Raw genomic sequence first — 16,584 nt, forward strand, 5'->3', positions numbered from 1 at the left:
ATGTAACTCCAAGTCAATCACACTTCTGTGAAATCAAACTGTCCACTTAGGAAGCAACACTGATTGACAATACATTTCACATGCTGTTGTGCAAATGGAATAGACAACAGGTGGAAATTATAGGCAATTAGCAAGACACCCCCAATAAAGAAGTGGTTCTGCAGGTGGTGACCACAGACCACTTCTCAGTTCCTATGCTTCCTGGCTGATGTTTTGGTCACTTTTGACTTAAGCAAAAACTAAAGCGGGAAGCACCAGTGACTCGGTTAATAAGGAAGTGGTCAGATGACGCAGCTGCTAAACTACAGGACTGTTTTGCTAGCACAGAGTGGAATACAGGATCCTGGCGCCGACGAAGATGGCGGCCTCGCGACTAGCTCTTAGGAAACTTTGTGGTATTTTGTTTTTTTATGTATTATTTTTTACATTATTAGCTCAGAAAGTGTTTTGCATCATTACATACAACAGGGAAAAACTATTAGATATCAGAGCGGCGGTAACTCACCAGCATTACGACCAGGAATATGACTTTCCCGAAGCAGATCCTTTGTTTGCTCTCCCCAGGGCAATTGAACTGATTCCAGCGGCTGACCCAAAACATTGCCGGCGGAGGAGAGGCACTCGGAGTGGCCTGCTGTTTCGACTCCACCACCCACCGCTTCCAAGTATACTACTCGCTAATGTTCAGTCTCAGGTTAACAAGGTCGACGAGCTCCGGGAAAGGATTTCTTTCCAGAGAGACATCAAGGCCTGTAACATACTTTGTTTCACGGAAACATGGCTCTCCGTCTGCTCTCAGTTCATCGCGCAGACAAGAATAAATATCTCTCCGGGAAGCAGAAGCGCGGAGGTGTGTGTTTCATGATTACCAACTCGTGGTGTAATTGTAGTAACATACAGGAACTCAAGTCCTTTTGTTCAACCGACCTAGAATACCTCACAATCAAATGCCGACCGTATTATCTCCCAAGATAATTTTATTTGGTTATAGTCACGACCGTGTATATCCCCCCTCAAGCCGATACCACGACGGCCCTCAAAGAACTCCACTGGCCTTTATGCAAACTGGAAACCACATATCCTGAGGCTGCATTTATTGTAGCCAGGGATTTTAACAAAGCAAATTTGAGGGCTAGGCTGCCGAAGTTCTATCAACATATCGAACTTTGTCCTCGCGCTGCTAAAATCCTCGACCATTGCTATTCGAACTTCCGGGATGGTTATAAGGCCCTCCCCCGCCCTCCTTTCGGCAAATCTGACCACGACTCCATTTTGCTCCTCCCTTCCTATACACAGAAACTCAAACAGGAAGTACCCATGCTAAGTACTATTCAACCAATCGGAATCCACGCTTCAATATTGTTTTCATCACGTGGACTGGGATATGTTCCGGGTAGCTTGCGAAAATAATTTAGACGAATACACTGAAACGGTGACTGAGTTTATCAGGAAGTGTATAGGTGATGTTGTGCCCACTGTGACTATTAAAACCTACCCTAACCAGAAACCGTGGATAGATGGCAGCATTTGCGCAAAACTGAAAGTGCGAACCACCGCATTTAACCATGGCAAGGTGACTGGGAATATGGCAGAAAACAAACAGTGTAGCTACTCACTCCGCAAGGACATTAAACTGGCAAAACATCAGTATAGAGACAAAGTGGAGTCGCAATTCAACGGCTCAGACACGAGACGTATGTGGCAGGGTCTACAGACAATCACGGACTACAAAAGGAAAACCAGCCACTTCGCCGACACCGACGTCTCGCTTCCAGACAAGCTAAACACCTTCTTCGCCCGCTTTGAGGATAACACAGTGCCACCGACGAGGCCCACTACCAAGGACTGTGGCCTCTCCTTCTCCGTGGCCGACGTGAGTAAGATATTTAAGCATGTTTACCCCCACAAGGCTGCCGGCCCAGACGGCATCCCTAGCCGCGTCCTCAGAGCACGCGCAGACCAGCTGGCTGGTGTGTTTATGGACATATTCAATCTCTCCCTTTCCTAGTATGCTGTTCCCACATGCTTCAAGATGGCCACCATTGTTCCTGTACCCAAGAAAGCAAAGGTAACTAAACTAAATGACTATCGCCCCGTAGCACTCACCTCTGTCATCATGAAGTGCTTTGAGAGACTAGTCAAGGATCATATCACCTCTACCTTACCCGTCACCCTAGACCCACTTCAATTTGCTTACCGCCCCAATAGATCCACAGACGATGCAATCGGCATCACACTGCACACTGCCCTATCCCATCTGGACAAGAAGAATACCTATGTAAGAATGCTGTTCATTGACTATAGCTCAGCATTCAACACCATTGTACCCTCCAAGCTCATCATTAAGCTTGAGGCCCTAGGTCTGAGCCCCGCCCTGTGCAACTGGGTCCTGGACTTCCTGACGGGCCGCCCCCAGGTGTTGAAGGTAGGAATCAACATCTCCACTTCGCTGATCCTCAACACTGGGGCCCCACAAGGGTGCATGCTCAGCCCCCTCCTGTACTCCCTGTTCACCCATGACTGCGTGGCCAAACAGACCTCCAACTCAATCATCAAGTTTGCAGACGACACAACAGTAGTAGGCTTGATTACCAACAATGACGAGACCGCCTACTGGGAGGAGGTGAGGGCTCTGGGAGTGTGGTGCCAGGAAAATAACCTCTCACTCAACATCAACAAAACAATGGAGATGATTGTGGACTTCAGGAAACAGCAGAGGGTACACCCCCCTATCCACATCGACAGTGGAGAAGGTGGAAAGCTTCAAGTTCCTTGGCGTACACATCACTGACAAACTGAAATGGTCCACCCACGCAGACAGTGTGGTGAAGAAGGCGCAACAGAGCCTCTTGAGGCTGAAGAAATGTGGCTTGGCACCTAAAACCCTCACAACCTTTTACAGATGCACAATTGAGAGCATCCTGTCGGGCTGTATCACCGCCTGGTACGGCAACTGCACCGCCCACAACCGCAGGGCTCTCCAGCGGGAGATGCGGTCTGCCGAACGCATTACAAGGGGGCAAACTACCCGCCCTCCAAGACACCTACAGCACCCGATGTCACAGGAAGGCCAAAAAGATCATCAAGGATATCAACCACCTGAGCCACTGCCTGTTCACCCCGCTATCATCCAGAAGGCGAGGTCAGTAAAGCTGGGACCGAGAGAATGAAAAACAGCTTCTATCTCAAGGCCATCAGACTTAAATAGCCATCACTAGCACATTAGAGGCTGCTGCTGCCTTTTGAAATCACTGGCCACTTTAACAAATGTAACACTAGTCACTTTAATAATGTTTACATATCTTGCACTCCTCATCTCACATGTATATACGGTATTGTATTCTATAATATTCTACAGTATCTTAGTCCATGCCGCTCTGTCATTGCTTGTCCATATATGTATTCTTAAATTCCAACTATCTACTAACTCTAACCCTAACTATCTACTAACTCTAACCCTAACTATCTACTAACTCTAACCCTAACTATCTACTAATCCTAAACCTAACTATCTACTAACTCTAAACCTAACTATCTACTAACCCTAACTATCTACTAACTCTAACCCTAACTATCTACTAACCCTAACCCTAACTATCTACTAACTCTAACCCTAACTATCTACTAACTCTAACCCTAACTATCTACTAACCCTAACCATCTAATAACCCTAACACTATCTACTAACTCTAACCCTAACTATCTACTAACCCTAACCCTAACTATCTACTAACCCTAACCATCTACTAACTCTAACCCTAAATATCTACTAACTCTAACCCTAACTATCTACTAACTCTAACCCTAACTATCTACTAACCCTAACTATCTACTAACTCTAACCCTAACTATATACTAACTCTAACCCTAACTATATACTAATTCTAACCCTAACTATCTACTAACTCTAACCCTAACTATCCACTAACCCTAACTATCTACTAACTCTAACCCTAACTATCTACTAACTCTAACCCTAACTATCTACTAACCCTAACCATCTACTAACTCTAACCCTAAATATCTACTAACTCTAACCCTAACTATCTACTAATCCTAACCCTAACTATCTACTAACTCTAACCCTAACTATCTACTAACTCTAACCCTAACTATCTACTAACTCTAACTATCTACTAACTCTAACCCTAACTATCTAATAACCCTAACCCTAACTATCTACTAACTCTAACCCTAATTCTAACTATCTACTAACTATAACCCTAACTATCTACTAACCCTAACCCTAACTATCTACTAACACTAACCCTAACTATCTACTAACTCTAACCCTAACTATCTACTAACTCTAACCCTAACTATCTACTAACCCTAACTATCTACTAACTCTAACCCTAACTATATACTAACTCTAACCCTAACTATATACTAATTCTAACCCTAACTATCTACTAACTCTAACCCTAACTATCCACTAACCCTAACTATCTACTAATCCTAACCCTAACTATCTACTAACTCTAACCCTAACTATCTACTAACTCTAACCCTAACTATCTACTAACTCTAACCCTAACTATCTACCAACTCTAACCCTAACTATCTACTAACCCTAACCCTAACTATAACTATCTACTAAATCTAACCCTAATTATCTACTAACCCTAACCCTAACTATCTACTAACTCTAACCCTAATTATCTACTAACTCTAACCCTAACTATCTACTAACTCTAACCCTATCTACTAACTCTAACCCTAACTATCTACTAACCCTAACCCTCTACTAACTCTAACCCTAACTATCTACTAACCCTAACCCTAACTATCTACTAACCCTAACTATCTACTAATCCTAACCCTAACTATCACCTAATCCTAACACTAACTATCTACTAACTCTAACCCTAACTATCTACTAACTCTAACCCTAACTATCTATCTATCTAACAGCGCAGTGAAGTGAATAACAGCGCCGGAGAAGATGGCTGCAGTTTTACAGCCCTCTAACCAATTGTACTATTATGTGTGTTTTTCCGCGTTATTTGTAATTTATTTTGTACATAATGTTTCTGCCATCGTCTCTTATAACCAAAAAGAGCTTCTGGATATCAGGACAGCGATTACTCACCTCGTATTGGACGAAGATTTTTTCTTCAACGAGGCGGCCGCGAAGGATATCATACAGACACCCGACAAGGCCCAAATCCCCGTCATTCGCATGAGGAAGAGACGGAGATATCGCGGACGCAGATCGGGGTGCCTTGTAAGGATCCGACGGCGAGCGAGTAAACTGCCTCTTCCATCAATCCTATTAGCCAACATTCAATCTTTTGAAAATAAAATGGACGATTTAAGATTACGGTTATCCTACCAACGGGACATTAAAAACTGTAATATCTTATGTTTCACGGAGTCGTGGCTGAACGACAACAATGATAACATTCAGCTAGCAGGCTATACGCTACATCGGCAGGACAGAACGGCTGACTCCGGTAAGACAAGGGAAGGCGGTCTGTGTATATTTGTAAACAACAGCTGGTGCACAAAAACAAATACTAAGGAAGTTTTGAGGTTTTGCTCGCCTGAGGTAGAGTATCTTATGATAAGCTGTAGACCACACTATTTACCAAGAGAGTTTTCATCTATATTTTTCATAGCTGTCTATTTACCACCACAAACCAATGCTGGCATTAAGATTGCACTGAATGAGTTGTACAATGCCATTAATCAACAGGAAAATGCTCATCCAGATGCAGCGCTCCTAGTGGCCGGGGACTTTAATGCAGGGAAACTTAAATCCGTTCTACCTAATTTCTACCAGCATGTTAAATGTGCAACCAGAGGGGAAAAAACTCTAGACCACCTTTACTCCACACACAGAGACGCATACAAAGCTCTCCCTCGCCCTCCATTTGGCAAATCTGACCATAACTTTATCCTCCTGATTCCTGCTTATAAGCAAAAACTAAAGCAGGAAGCACCAGTGACTTCGGTTAATAAAAAAAAGTGGTCAGATGACGCAGATGCTAAGCTACAGGACTGTTTTGCTAGCACAGACTGGAACATGTTCCGGGATTCTTCAGACAGCATTGAGGAGTACACCACATCAGTCACTGGCTTCATCAATAAGTGCATCGATGATGTCGCCCCACAGTGACCGTACGTACATACCCCAAACCAGAAGCCATGGATTACAGGAAACATCCGCACTGAGCTAAAGGGTAGAGCTGCCGCTTTCAAGGAACGGGACTCTAACCCGGACGCTTATAAGAAATCCCGCTATGACCTCCGACGAACCATCAAACAGGCAAAGAGTCAATACAGGTCTAAGATTGAATCATACTACACTGGCTCTGACGCTCGTCGGATGTGGCAGGGCTTGAAAACTATTACAGACTACAAAGGGAAGCACAGCCGCGAGCTGCCCAGTGACACAAGCCTACCAGACGAGCTAAACCACTTCTATGCTCGCTTCGAGGCAAGCAACACTGAAGCATGGATGAGAGCACCAGCTGTTCCGGATGACTATGTGATCACGCTCTCCGTAGCCGATGTGAGTAAGACTTTTAAGCAGGTCAACATTCACAAGGCCGCAGGGCCAGACGGATTACCAGGACGTGTACTCCGAGCATGTGCTGACCAACTGGCAAGTGTCTTCACTGACATTTTCAACATGTCCCTGACTGAGTCTGTAATACCAACATGTTTCAAGCAGACCACCATAGTCCCCGTGCCCAAGGACTCTAAGATAACCTGCCTAAATGACTACCGACCCGTAGCACTGACGTCTGTAGCCATGAAGTGCTTTGAAAGGCTGGTCATGGCTCACATCAACACCATTATCCCAGAAACCCTAGACCCACTCCAATTTGCATACCGCCCCAACAGATCCACAGATGATGCAATCTCTATCGCACTCCACACTGCCCTTTCCCACCTGGACAAGAGGAACACCTACGTGAGAATGCTATTCATTGACTACAGCTCAGCATTCAACACCATAGTGCCCTCTAAGCTCATCACTAAGCTAAGGATCCTGGGACTAAACACCTCCCTCTGCAACTGGATCCTGGACTTCCTGACGGGCCGCCCCCAGGTGGTAAGGGTAGGTAACAACACATCTGCCACACTGATCCTCAACACGGGGGGCCCCTCAGGGGTGCGTGCTCAGTCCCCTCCTGTACTCTCTGTTCACCCATGACTGCATGGCCAGGCACGACTCCAACACCATCATTAAGTTTGCCGACGACACCACAGTGGTAGGCCTGATCACCGACAACGATGAGACAGCCTATAGGGGAGGAGGTCAGAGATCTGGCCGTGTGGTGCCAGGACAACAACCTCTCCCTCAACGTGACCAAGACAAAGGAGATGATTGTGGACTACAGGAAAAAAAAGAGGACTGAGCACGCCCCCATTCTCATCGACGGGGCTGTAGTGGAACAGGTTGAGAGCTTCAAGTTCCTTGGTGTCCACATCACCAACGAACTATCATGGTCCAAACACACCAAGACAGTCGTGAAGAGGGCACGACAAAGCCTATTCCCCCTCAGGAGACTAAAAAGATTTGGCACGGGTCCTCAGATCCTCAAAAAATTATACAGCTGCACCATCGAGAGCATCCTGACTGGTTGCATCACCGCCTGGTATGGCAACTGCTTGGCCTCCGACCGCAAGGCACTACAGAGGGTAGTGCGTACGGCCCAGTACATCACTGGGGCAAAGCTTCCTGCCATCCAGGACCTCTATACCAGGCGGTGTCAGAGGAATGCCCTCAAAATTGTCAAAGACTCCAGCCACCCTAGTCATAGACTGTTCTCTCTGCTACCGCACGGCAAGCGGTACCGGAGTGCCAAGTCTAGGTCCAAAAGACTTCTCAACAGCTTCTACCCCCAAGCCATAAGACTCCTGAACAGCTAATCATGGCTACCCGCACTATTTGCACTGCCCCCCACCCTATCCTTTTTACGCTGCTGCTACTCTGTTAAGTATTTATGCATAGTCACTTTAACTCTACCCACATGTACATATTACCTCAACTACCTCAACTAGCCGGTGCCCCCGCACATTGACTCTGCAACGGTACCCCCCTGTATATATAGCCTCCCTACTGTCACTTTATTTTACTTCTGCTCTTTTTTTCTCAAAACTTTTTTTGTTGTTGTTTTATTCTTACTTTTTTGTTTAAAATAAATGCACTGTTGGTTAAGGGCTGTAAGTAAGCATTTCACTGTAATGTCTGCACCTGTTGTATTCGGCGCATGTGACCAATAAAATTTGATTTGATTTGAACTATCTACTAATCCTAACCCTAACTATCTACTAATCCTAACCCTAACTATCTACTAACTCTAACCCTAACTATCTACTAACTCTAACCCTAACTATCTACTAACCCTAACTATCTACTAACTCTAACTATCTACTAACCCTAACTATCTACTAACCCTAACTATCTTCTAACTCTAACTCTAACTATCTACTAATCCTAACCCTAACTATCTACTAACTCTAACCCTAAATATCTACTAATCCTAACCCTAACTATCTACTTATCCTAACCCTAACTATCTACTTATCCTAACCCTAACTATCTACTAATCCTAACCCTAACTATCTACTAACTCTATCTCTAACTATCTACTAACTCTAACCCTAACTATTTACTAACCCTAACCCTAACTATCTACTAATCCTAACCCTAACTATCTACTAATCCTAACCCTAACTATCTACTAATCCTAACCCTAACCCTAACTATCTACTACTCCTAACCCTAACTATCTACTAACTCTAACCCTAACTATCTACTAACCCTAACCCTAACTATCTACTAACTCTAAACCTAACTATCTACTAACTCTAACCCTAACTATCTAATAACCCTAACCCTAACTATCTACTAACCCTAACCATCTAATAACCCTAACCCTAACTATCTACTAACTCTAACCCTAACTCTCTACTAACTCTAAACCTAACTATCTAATAACTCTAACCCTAACTATCTACTAACCCTAACCCTAACTATCTACTAACCCTAACTATCTACTAACTCTAACCCTAACTATCTACTAACCCTAACTATCTACTAACTCTAACTATCTACTAACCCTAACTATCTACTAACCCTAACTATCTACTAACTCTAACCCTAACTATGTACTAATCCTAACACTAACTATCTACTAACTCTAACCCTAACTATCTACTAACCCTAACTATCTACAAACTCTAACTATCTACTAACTCTAACCCTAACTATCTACTAATCCTAACCCTAACTATCTACTAACTCTAACCCTAACTATCTACTAACCCTAACCATCTACTAACCCTAACCCTAACTATCTACTAACTCTAACCCTAACTATCTACTAATCCTAACCCTAACTATCTACTAACTCTAACCCTAACTATCTACTAACCCTAACCCTAACTCTAACTAACTATCTACTAATCCTAACCCTAACTATCTACTAACTCTAACCATCTACTAATCCTAACCCTAACTATCTACTAACCCTAACTATCTACTAACCCTAACTATCTACTAACTCTAACTATCTACTAACCCTAACTATCTACTAACCCTAACTATCTACTAACTCTAACCCTAACTATGTACTAATCCTAACACTAACTATCTACTAACCCTAACTATCTACTAACCCTAACTATCTACTAACTCTAACTATCTACTAACCCTAACTATCTACTAACCCTAACTATCTACTAACTCTAACCCTAACTATGTACTAATCCTAACACTAACTATCTACTAACTCTAACCCTAACTATCTACTAACCCTAACTATCTACAAACTCTAACTATCTACTAACTCTAACCCTAACTATCTACTAACTCTAACCCTAACTATCTACTAATCCTAACCCTAACTATCTACTAACTCTAACCCTAACTATCTACTAACCCTAACCATCTACTAACCCTAACCCTAACTATCTACTAACTCTAACCCTAACTATCTACTAATCCTAACCCTAACTATCTACTAACTCTAACCCTAACTATCTACTAACTCTAACCCTAACTATCTACTAACTCTAACCCTAACTATCTACTAACCCTAACCCTAACTCTAACTAACTATCTACTAATCCTAACCCTAACTATCTACTAACTCTAACCATCTACTAATCCTAACCCTAACTATCTACTAATCCTAACTATCTACTAACTCTAACCTAAACTATCTACTAACCCTAACCCTAACTATCTACTAACTCTAACCCTAACTATCTACTAATCCTAACCCTAACTATCTACTAACTCGAACCCTAACTATCTACTAACTCGAACCCTAACTATCTACTAACTCTAACCCTAACCCTAATCTTTTGTGCAGTAGCTCATGGTGTTCCTCCTGTCTCTCTGTAGGAGTGGCCACACCCTGCTAGCCTTCTGGTTCTCTCGCCAGGAGACCAAGCTGAACCGACAGCAGACCATCGAACTGGGACACCACATCCTCAAAGCACACATCTTCAAGGTTCACCTAACCACACTCTACCTAGTTTAAAGGGTTATGGGCAAATGCAATAATTGTCCATCTTAACATGGAAATCAATGGGGAAGGAAGGAAACACTAATAGTTAATTGTATTGATCGGTAGCTGTCATTAATTAGGGGAAGCAGTGTGACACAGAGAGAGAGATGATGAAATAATGCCTTTAAAAGTTTCAGAGAGGAATAAGCCTGATCAATCAGCTGGTTGTGGCTCTACAGTGCATCCCAAATGGCACCCTATTCCCTATAAAGTGAACTACTTTTGACCAGTGCACTCTCAGTAAAGCAAGGATCTCCAACCCTGTTCCTGGAGAGCTCCTGTCCTGTAGGTTTCAGTAAAACCCTTGAGCTGATTAACCAACAAACAGCTAGTCAGTGATTACAACAACTAGAAACCAACAGACTGTATATCAGCACAACAGGACAGCAACACAATTAGACCCAACCAAATCATGAGAAAACAAAAAGAGAATTACTTGACACATTGGAAAGAATTAACAAACAACAGAGCAAACTAGAATGCTATTTTGCCCTAAACAGAGGGTACACAGTGGCAGAATACCTGACCACTGTGACTGACCCAAACTTAAGGAAAGCTTTGACTATGTACAGACTCAGTGAGCATAGCCTTGCTATTGAGAGAGGCCACCGTAGGCAGACCTGGTTCTCAAGAGAAGACAGGCTATGTGCACACTGCCCACAAAATGAGGTGGAAACTGAGCTGCACTTCCTAACCTCCTGCCAAATGTATGACCATATTAGAGACACATATTTCCCTCAGATTACAAAGAATTTGAAAACAAATTCAATCTTGATAAGCTCACATATCTATTGAGTGAAATACCAGTGTGCCATCACAGCAGCAAGATTTGTGACCTGTTGCCGAAGAAAAGGTAAACCAGTGAAGAACAAACAAATTGTAAATACAAACTTTATCTGTTTATTTATTCTCCCTTTTGTACTTCAACTATTTACACATTGTTATAACACTGTACATAGCCAATAATATACTGTAACATTTGAAATGTCTATATTCTTTTTAAACTTTTGTGAGTGTAATGTTTACTGTTTATATCCCTTTTTTATTGTTTATTTCACTAGCAATGTCAACACATGTCTCCATGCCAATAAAGCCCTTTGAATTTAATTGAGAGAGAGAGAGAGAGAGAGAGAGAGAGAGAGAGAGAGAGAGAGAGAGAGAGAGAGAGAGAGAGATTTGGCTGCAGAAGATTAGCTTGCTATGAAATCTAATTTCCAGGCCCCATTCCCTCCGATCCGACCTCACCTCTCCTGGCTCCTGTCAACAACAACACAAAATCTTCTCCTCCAGCAGTAGCAAGCAGCACCCCCAGTGAAGATGACAGGGCTTTTAAAAGGCAGTTTAGAGAAATGTACAACACACACAGCAGCATATAGGAGAGGGTTAATGATACAACTTGGTTAAATCAAGAGGATGATAGTGGTGCCCCGCGCCCTAGTGGTGAATGTTGGATAATGCGTTTCGCACCCCACTCACTTTAAAAAAAACACTGCTGTAGTATTTCTATATTATACATTTCCCATTAAAAACAGACAGACGACCACAGCTCATATCTGCCACTCCTGGCATTCCAGCCCAGCTATTAGGTAAGGCTGGAGTGATTATTAGTGGGCCTTGACCTAGGAGAGCTGTACTTGATCATTTATGGATTTTTGTTGACCGGCATCAGTGATCATTGACATAAGCATCCCACTTATAATATAATAATAATATGCCATTTAGCAGACGCTTTTATCCAAAGCGACTTACAGTCATGCGTGCATACATTTTTGAGTTTGGGTGGTCCCGGGGATCGAACCCACTACCTTTGCGTTACAAGCGCCGTGCTCTACCAGCTGAGCTACAGAGGACCACCACTGCACAGTTACCATCATGTAACTGGCTGTTTTGAATTTCCTCACACCACATTCCAACACTAATGAGTGACATTGGGTGGTTGGTTAAACAGAAAGCACCACAGCCAATGGGAGTTCTGCTGTGGGGGTGTTGTGTGTACCTGTGAGCCTCTTGACGGGCTGCAGCCGGACGCTGATGGTCTGGTGTGTGAGCAGCGGGGAGGAGGGCAGGGAGCGTGACACGCCCTCCATGATGCGGATGTGCTGCATGCCGTTGGTCATTGGGAGAGGCGGAAGGACGTAGTCACCCTCAAAGGCACAGTCACTGTCTATACTGCCACCTGCAGGAGGAAGCAGAAACGTCAGCATCACAACACAACAATAATATGATGTTCTACGCATTTATAACACTTATGTGAGTATAGTCATGGACATTTAAGAACAGTTATTAGTGCCTTTGTTGTGCATTGTATTACATTATGCATAACTTATTACATTTTACAGACTGGACATCAGTACACATTTACATTTACATTTTAGTCATTTAGCAGATGCTCTTATCCAGAGCGACTTACAGTTAGTGAGTGCATACATTTTCATACTGGCCCCCTGTGGGAATCGAACCCACAACCCTGGCGTTACACACGCCATGCTCTACCAACTGAGCTACAGGGGGCCTATACATGTGTTTCTAGTGGCATTGTGAACAGGATATTAATATGAAGTACTTTCTTCACTACATGTATGATTTCTTACAATGTTCAGGGTAAAGTAAAATGACTGTGGAACCAAGAGCCATGGAGTGACCCATGTTGTGAGGCTGCTGTGATATTGACTGGAATCTGCCTGACCTGACCCAGTAGAAACCACAGCCCTGAAGGCATACATGACAGGATGCCTCCCTGTTTCTCTCAATAACAATGTACCAGAAACCCGTCATCTCTAATATACGTAACAAAAATATAAACGCAACATGTAAAGTGTTGGTCTCATGTTTCATGAACTGAAATAAAAGATTCCAGAAATGCTCCATATGCACAAAAAGCTTTTTATCTCAAATGTTGTGCACAATTTTGTTAGAGAGCATTTATCCCATGCCAAGATTATCCATCCACCTGACAGGTGTGACATATCAAGAAGCTGATTAAACAGCATGATCATTACACAGGTGCACCTTGTGCTGGGGACAATAACAGGCCATTCGAAAATGTGCAGTTTTGTCACGCAACACAATGCCACAGATGTCTCAAGTTTTGAGGGAGCGTGCAATTGGCCTACTGACTGCAGGAATGTCCACCAGAGCTGCTGCCAGAGAATTTAATGTTCATTTCTCTACCATAAGCCACCTCCAACGTTGTTTTAGAGAATTTGGCGGTACGTCCAACCGGCCCCACAACTGCAGACCGTGTAACCACGCCAGACCAGGTCCTCCACATCCGGCTTCTTCACCTGCGGGATCGTAGCCACCCGGACAACTGATGAAACTGTGGGTTTGCACAACCAAATAATTTCTGAACAAACTGTCAGAAACCATCTCAGGGAAGCTTATCTGCGTGCTCGTCATCCTCACCATGGTCTTCACCTGACAGCCGTTTGGCGTCGTAACCAACTTCAGTCGGCAAATGCTCACCTTTGATGGCCACTGGCACGCTGGAGGAGTGTGCTCTTCACGGATGAATCCCGGTTTCAACTGTACTGGGCAGATGGCAGACAGCGTGTATGGCTTCGTGTGGGCGAGCGGTTTGCTGATGTCAGCGTTGTGAACAGAGTGCCCCATAGTGGCGGTGGGGTTATGGTATGGGCAGGCATAAGCTATGGACAATGAACACAATTGCATTTTATCGATGGCAATTTGAATGCACAGAGATACCGTGATGAGATCCTGAGGCCCAATTGTCGTGCCATTCATCCGCCGCCATCACTTCATGTTTTAGCATGACAATGCACGGCCCCATGTCGCAAGGATCTGTACACAATTCCTGGAAGCTGAAAATGTCCTAATTCTTCAATGGCCTGCATACTCACCAGACATGTCACCCATTGAGCATGTTTGGGATGCTCTGGATCGACGTGTACGACAGCGTGTTCCAGTTCCCGCCAATATCCAGCAACTTCGCACAGCCATTGAAGAGGAGTGGGACAACATTCCACTGGCCACAATCAACAGCCTGATCAACTCTATGTGAAGGAGATGTGTCACGCTGCATGAGGCAAATGGTGGTCACACCAGATACTGACTGGATTTCTGATCCATGCCCCTACCTTTTTTTAAGGTATCTGTGACCAACAGATGCATATTTTGTATTCCAAGTCATGTGAAATCCATAGATTAGGGCCTAATGAATTTATTTCAATTGACTGATTTCCTCATATGAACTGTAACTCAGTAAAACCTTAGAAATTGTTGAATGTTGCATTTATATTTTTGTTCAGTGTATAACAAACAAAGATATGTAGCTAGAATGGAGATGTGAGAAATCAACCATTATGAAAAGACAACCAAAGTATAAGGGAGCTCAATTCCTGAAAGAACACAGCAGCAACACCTCCCTATAAATATCACAAGTTCTGTTTGACAATTTTTCAAATTTTTCATTCTCACATTTCCTGGCGCACTTCTGTAGAAAACTCTCTACAGCCATATTGTCCGTCCATACAGAACCACAGCCAAGCTCAGCCCAGATGGCCCTGTCCCACCGGACAGACAGAGCTGTGAAACCAACTGGCCAACACCTTCACATTAGATCAGATAGCATAGCAGATACCAGAGACCAGGAGCCATTAACAGACACTCCCCAGTAGTCCCCATAGAGGACTGTGTGAAAGAGACAGCCATAATGTGATATAGACAGAGACAGCCAGGGACTGCTTACACCATCACACCGTCACACAGACAGACACACACGCAACACACACACACACAGACAAAACACACACACGCACACACACCGTCTGACACCGTACCCCTTGGCTCTGTGGTTTCAGCTCTGCCTGAGAGACTCCATCCATGTACTGTAGCAGCAGCAGCAGTGGCCACATCCTTCAGTCAGTCAGTCAGTCTGTCTGCATGGAGGGTGTGAATGAAGACCAGAGGGAAGCTGCCTGGAAGGAAACCCTTTTGCTCTTTTCTCTCCTTAACAGCTTTACAAGTCTGAGAGCCAAGAGAAAGTTTGGTGTGAGCCAATGGTCTGGGGGAGGCTACATAGCTACATTGACGTGGTAAATGGCTTAGCTCTCAAAAAGCTTCCGGAATAAAACGGTAGGGTGAATTTGAATGCTACTTGTTGAATTGTTAAGACAGACAGGTATTTTTGAAGAGTGTAAGAGCCACTTTACAGAACAAAACACTCACAGACGCAAATACACAAACATACACCCACTCATTGAAGCATTCAACTCAAAACATAGGTTAAAAAGAGCAAGGATACCCATGGGAAGATCACACTGCCTAAAATAGTCCTACAGAAGCAGAACTTCATGACTGTAGTCTATAACATCTATATTGTTGACAGACACAATTGACTAATATTCTGTTTCGCTTCCTGCCCAGTGTATACTTCCAAGGATAACAGACTCCGACAAAATTACAGGAACATAAAAATTCATAGTGTTCTCTCTCCACAAAATGACCACTTCACTTCTTCTCCAGAAGTGATTAAATCCTCTGCCATTAAGTCATACAAAATACAGCCCTTTAAACAGCCTCTGTTGTTCTAGGTGAGAGAGGAGAGAGAGGAGTGAGAGAGGAGAGAGAAAGAGAGGAGAGAGAAAGGAGAGAGAGAGGAGCGAGAGGAGAGAGAGAGGAGAGAGGAGAGAGAAAGAGAGGAGAGAAGAGAGGAGATTGAGAGAGAGAAAGAGAGGAGAGAGAAAGGAGAGAGAGAAAGAGAAAGAGAGGAGAGAGAGAAAGAGAGAGAGGAGAGAGGAGAGAGAGAGGAGAGAGAAAAAGAAAGGAGAGAGAGGAGAGAGAGAAAGAGGAGAGGAGAAGAGAAGAGAAGATAGAGAGGAGAGAGAGGAAGAGAAGAGGAGAGGAGAAGGGAGAGGGGAGAGGAGAGGAGAAAATAGGAGATGAGAGGGGAGAGGAGCAGAGAAGAGAGAGAGAGAAAGAGAGGAGATAGACAAAGAGGAGAGAGAGAAAGAGAGAGGAGAGAGAGGAGAGCGAGAAAGAGAAGAGAGAGGAAGAGAGGAGAGGGGACAGGAGAGGAGAGAGAGAAAGAGAG

General features: G+C 43.8%; 1 non-coding gene across 1 annotated transcript; it reads right to left on the bottom strand.

Annotated features, from left to right (window-relative positions):
* Nucleotides 1-12,970: 12,970 nt before the first annotated feature.
* trnat-ugu lies at nt 12,971-13,044 on the bottom strand. Its single transcript has one exon. It is a non-coding gene; the product is annotated as a tRNA-Thr (tRNA).
* Between the last annotated feature and the right edge of the window lie 3,540 nt (nt 13,045-16,584).

Source organism: Coregonus clupeaformis, chromosome 1 (genome assembly GCF_020615455.1).
Source record: "Coregonus clupeaformis isolate EN_2021a chromosome 1, ASM2061545v1, whole genome shotgun sequence".
In the NCBI taxonomy this organism is placed as follows: domain Eukaryota; kingdom Metazoa; phylum Chordata; class Actinopteri; order Salmoniformes; family Salmonidae; genus Coregonus; species Coregonus clupeaformis.